The sequence below is a fragment of the Copidosoma floridanum genome, unplaced genomic scaffold (genome assembly GCF_036245765.1).
Source record: "Copidosoma floridanum isolate Cflo_tuat_1 unplaced genomic scaffold, Cflo_Japanese_pri ptg000004l, whole genome shotgun sequence".
Classification (NCBI taxonomy): Eukaryota; Metazoa; Arthropoda; class Insecta; order Hymenoptera; family Encyrtidae; genus Copidosoma; species Copidosoma floridanum.
In genome coordinates this window covers 42,235,205-42,241,204 of record NW_028321881.1, presented here as the reverse complement: position 1 = coordinate 42,241,204, position 6,000 = coordinate 42,235,205, and positions in this window count along the sequence as shown.

The window sequence follows — 6,000 nt, the reverse complement described above, 5'->3', positions numbered from 1 at the left end:
TACTTTTGATTACAGTCTATACATTGGCCATTGGCTCATTTTGAGGAGGAGCATATAAATATAAAAAGTTGATGTCTGAGTCGAGCCACGCCTCAACTTTATCCGAATCAAATTGTTCTGGAATGTTAACTTCCAGGGGAGTTTTTGGGTAAGCGTTTTCGTTCTCGTCATCTTCAACTTTCTTGATGCCGGTTACTACAATAGATTTACCACTGACCTAAGCCATGAACACATTTTTTAAATAAAAGAACCTTACTACGTATTAATTGCATAGTATCAAAACATCGCTAGAGACTTTCATTTGTATGATAAAAGTTTTGGCCAAAGTAGAGCATAAGACTTGTTGGCAGGTACTTATTCAATTTAATTTTAAAATTAAACGCGCGTAAAACTCAATCATAAATAAGTAAAACCGGACAAATACTTAAACAAAGACTTTGATACTTACGATGACGTTGAGAGTATTGGGAACAAATATTGTAGTATCTATTTTTCTCAGACGTTTCAACTAAAAATGCACCACTTATTGAATTTTCGAGAAATGTAAAGAAATCGAGATATTCGTCTTTGATTGATCGTTTCCTCACCTTATCATTATTGGCGGCTGAGATGCGAGGATCATCCTTAGATATCAATTAAATTGCCAACTGCCTCGTCTCTTGGGAAGTGTTGCTAGGAGATATAGTTTGGTAACCCGCCAACTCATATTCAAAGTGGCTATCAGGACCTGCTATTAATGGGGGATGCGGCTCAAAAGGTGGATAAGTCGAATCCACTTCAGACATTTTGACACAAATTCCAGTGTAACATGAAATTCTCGATTAGTTAGAAAATAAAAGTGCGAATTATGGTTCAAGTTACTTAACAAGAACCTCTTAGTTGTGAGAATAGTGACACGAGTCGGTTGGTCTGGAGAGTCTGATTATCTCACTTTCGCGTTCCAATCAAATCTTTCCAACCTGCCCCGATAACTCAGAATATTGATGACGTGACTGCAATTATATACAATAGTTCGCGAGCTACGACTGCTAACTGCTACGAGGCGAGTTCGGTTTTACCACTGATTTGAGGGCCTTATCGTGGCCAAGCTGCCGAACAAGGCGTTCATAGTTTTGTTCGTTTGCTGAGCATGGAAGGGGTACAACGAGTATACGTCAGACGATTCGCGCGGAAATGTGCTTGCAGGTACACACTGCGCCGCAAGAAAGGGCCCAAAGTTCCAAGGAAACAATAGAATTTCGAGCGATTATAAAAATATCAGTGTGTAAATTTTGTGTTTGTACAATATTTTATTTCAATTTTGTCGAATAAGACGTAACTCAATTATACCATAAAATAACTCGTTTGAACAAATCTATGACAAGATTTAAGTTATCTCGCAAGTTACTGTTTAATTTTGTCCAACTAATATTAGTACAAGTCTGATCGTAGAATATATGCTCAACCAACTAAGACAACGTGTATTACAAATATTGTGAAAATAACATGTTTTAAGAGAAACAGTGTCAATAAATAAGTATACTACCTTATTAATTTTTTCTACGTTAAATATGTCCTAGTAAGTGTCATAAAACTATTAAAAAAAAAGAAAAAAACGTGCATCACTTCTTATGAGATATGACTTCTTATCACTCAGTATCTATTATACGTACCCTACTATGTTTTTGTATCGTATGAAAAAAATTGATGCAAGAAAGCTCGTGCAACTTAAATAGATTTGTATCTTTAATACATTGGTCATTAACTATTGAGTAAGGATGCGAATAAAATAAAAACGTAATTAGCCAGTTTATTGTTGAGCATGATTAATTTTTGTTAAATAAAGGAATTTATCTGCTGGTAAATAACGCCGTAATGACAAGGAACAGAAAATTTTTACATAATTAATTAGAAAAATTCTTTACTCGATATTGTAATTTGAAGTATTGAAAAAAAGATTTTTAAAAGTTATTGTTGATTATTGTTGAATTATATTATAGTTAAGAAAATGAAATAAAAATGTACACAAATTCACAAAGTTTTTTAACTTGTAAGTTCCTGGCTTAATATTCAAACGTTTTGTGAATAAATAACAAGTTCTGATCCTTTCATGGAACGTAGGAAGAAGAAGATATTTCAGGAAGCAATGGTCAGTTTTTTCCCGTTGTTTCCCTGTGGCCTTTTCCATTAAAACGGTCTCACTCGAATTTTTTTTATGTATTATGACCTGTTAAGAAGATTTTCAATTGTGGCTTGGTGTCGAATGCACATACTAAAAGTAATTAACAAATTTTATTAACAATTAAAAAAATTATAAAATTTTGGTAAAAAAAATTTATTCTTATTCTTTGACACTCTTAAAAAAAATGTTTGATGCAATTTTTTTCAATACGTCATACTTTTTAAGTAAAAAATTGGCAAACTTTTGAAAAATTAGAATTATACAATTTATAACCGTTAATATCTTGATCGTTAAAAAACTTTTTGCAACTCTGCAAGGCGTTAAAGATTTTTGAATTATTGCCCTTTAGAAATACAAAAATTTGAGACTGGTAAAAAACATTGTCTCTTATCGATAAGCTTTGAATCGTGAGCTTCTTGCTATGCTACCCATGGTTTGCGTACATCTAAAAATAAGATGTACACCTTCGACTTTAATCACTCTACCTAACTTTTTTTCAGGCATTTTCACTAGCCATACGATATTATTTGTAGGAGGTTGTCTCACAACTATCAAATCAATAGTTTTAAACAAATTTTGCTACAAATTCGAAAAAAGAAATTTTTTTTTGGTAAAATATTGTCTTTTTATTCCTTGGTTAGTTTAAAATAAAAATTATATTGTAGAATTTTCCTCTACATGTCAGTGGGTATAAAAATAAACTAGCAAATTTGAATAGAGACGTCATTCATTTTTAACAACACGTGAAGTAGTACCCAGTACCGCAAACAGGAATGGATCAGATTAGAGGACGCGTTTGTCTGCTTGTGTTCACAAATTAATCATTTTGTATAATCTATCTACGAAAAAATCTGTTTTTAGTAACCTCATTTCCAAACGGTGAAAAAAAATTAATACATAGCTCGAACACTCATAAATATAATAAAAAAAGAGGAGAAAATATCTAAAACTTGCGGTCGCGGGGGAAAAAAGGCACTCGATCGAGCTTGCGTTAACGCAGGTGTGGTGGGAGAAAAAAACTCTTGAGTTTGAGTAGATTGGTTATAGTTTTTAAAGAGTAGGAGTAAAAGAAGTTCGTATTTGCTACAATTAAATACGTGGCCCTTCGTAGAATTTCGATTGGTTGAAACAATGGGCTCAAAAGTTGAATGGACCAGGTGTGGTAATGGTGGTCCTGATGTTGGAAATGTCCCAATATATTATTTATTTAATACCAAAGTATTAATATTTCAAATCCCTGGCAGCTACGTTGGTTCATTTTATGGAATGTTTCTTGTTGTACGCAGTAAATCAATGAAAAAGTTTAGGTAGAGAACGAAAAATTACGACGATTTTATTTCTATTTTTTAAAGCGCTTAAAAAATAAGAAATTTGTTCAATCTCAAATCGATAAAACGTTTTGTTAAAGTTTTTCACAATAAATAACAAGGATTCACTTGAATCACTTGCACTTAAATAATTTTTTTTTCTAAAATTATTTAAATCTCACATCTTCCAGACCTAAAAACCCACGTCTGGCTCGCATTATCATTGTTTCTATCTTAAGGGGGAAAAAAAATAAAAAATCTAGTACCATTGAAAACCCAAATGTTTTAACAAAAATTGTTGTTTTATTACATAGGTAAAGTTTAATTGTAAATAAAACTACAGTAAATATATATATATATATATATATATATATATATATATATATATATATATATATATATATATATATATGTATTACATTCGTGACTACGAGCTCAACCGTTTGGACTCTAACAGCCCAAACGTCTGGGCTCAGACAGTTCCCTCCTTCAACCTTTCACCATTCGACGCTGCAGTGTACTTATTGACTAATCTCTGCTTACTGTATGCGTACAATCTCTGGAATGAAGTTGAAGTGAGCCTGAGCTATTATATGCATCTATGTCAGGTGGCGCCGTCGAGTGAAAGAAATTATCCCTCGTTGAGATCGCCATTATGCACAGAGCCTTAAGGGAAATTTGTTTTTCTAAAACCCCACCAAAAGTAAGACTTAGTTAGTTTGTTTCCTGATTTGAGGGAGAAAAGTGCAACATAACTTCACAGGTAAAAAAAAGAATGTACTGCTCATAGAAAAATTATTGTGCCATCCTCTGCGAAAAAATTGCCTCCCGAGCCGTAAGCGAGAGGCTAAAATACTTTTCCTAATGAGCAGTAAATACGATTCTTACCTGTAAAGTTATGTTGCACTTTTCTCCCTTAAATCAGGGAAAAACGTCGCATTTTCAGCGGAGGAAGAGAAAAAACCGTATACGAGCCTTGGGAACAAAGTACGGTATCATCTTCCGAGTGTTTGCTACCCTCACCTTTGGCTCGAGAGGTAATTACACACCTGGGAGGGAATGCCGTACTTTGCTCCCTTGGTGCGTAATATACTATTAATCAATTAATAAAAAGATTATTTAAAGTGAATTCATCAAATAAACTAGTGATTTGAGTGTATATTATGCTGATGTACAGTAATAAATTTTGTTTGGTGTTATTACGTATCCTACGAGATTGTAAAAAAAAAGAACATAGATTTTGACTGTGTCAACACAACATACATGCTTGCGCTTGTGTGAAGCTTAAAAGATACAAGTACTGCTTGAATTTGTCGATTTGTCATAACACGGTATTCAATATACATAAATATTAATGTCAGTTTAGGTTAGCTTTTACACATTTATATTACATTTCTATGTGATTACTTGTGTTAGTTGTATCTCTTAAGCTTCACACAAGTGCAATCATGTATGTGCACTTATGGGGAGAATCACGTCAACTGTCCCAGCGCCACGGTGGACGGCCCGTGCGGGCGTCAAACACGACGTTTTCAACTCGTCGTTTCGGTGTCAAAACTTTGATAAAAAAATTATCTAAAAACATATTCTCACGTATTTTTTCCTCAGCTTTCCAGTGGTGGCATTAGTTTTTCAAAAATTTGCTCCCATAACCTCGAAAAATGTACTTGTTTGAAAAACACGTTTTATCTCCATGATCTTCAACTTTTGGAATTTTTTTTATAGTCTAGATCGAAAGATGAGACATTTTTACGTAGATATCGACAATAAAAAAAGAGGGGTTTTTCGTTTTTATAACGTATTTAAACGACAAACGAGACGATGCGAGCCACGGCGGCCGGGCCATGCGTACAGCTCAGACCTCCTCACTGTATCTTAGCCGGAAGTAGTGGCACGCATAACGTTTGCGTATGCGTGCATCACGAAAACGTAAAACTGATGCTAGATGCACTAAATTTAGAAAAATTAAAGAAATCCACGGCAACACCTCTTAAAAATTACACGGACTGTTTGAACGCCATTGTTTGCGATAATCCTTCCAAAAATTGTTTTTCAGGAAAATGTTTAGATTGTCCCAATTTCGGAAAACTTCAAAAATTATTATTAGATTCGCTAGAAGCTGAAGGAATTTTGGAAATCAATTATTACGCATGGACGCAAACTGATCGGTGCACGATAACATCCAATGAAATCCGAATTCGTGAATTTTTAGATTTACTTGGCGAGAAGTTAATGAAGTTAAAGACACATGATTATTTCGCAAAAAAACAAGCATCATTTGTAGAAAATTTGGAAAATAATTTGGTTGACGATGAATTTATTGTTAGCTTTGATTTTGCGGAAAATTACCCATTCGTGGTTCAAAATTTGGCACAGTCTTTTCACTGGAATAACAACCAGGCTACGATATTTACGTGCGTTGTGTACTATAAAGAAAACAATGAATTAAAACACAAAAGCTTAGCAGTGATATCGGATAACCTTTTGCACGACACGGTTGCCGTATAAGTTTACCAAAAAATTATCGTTGAT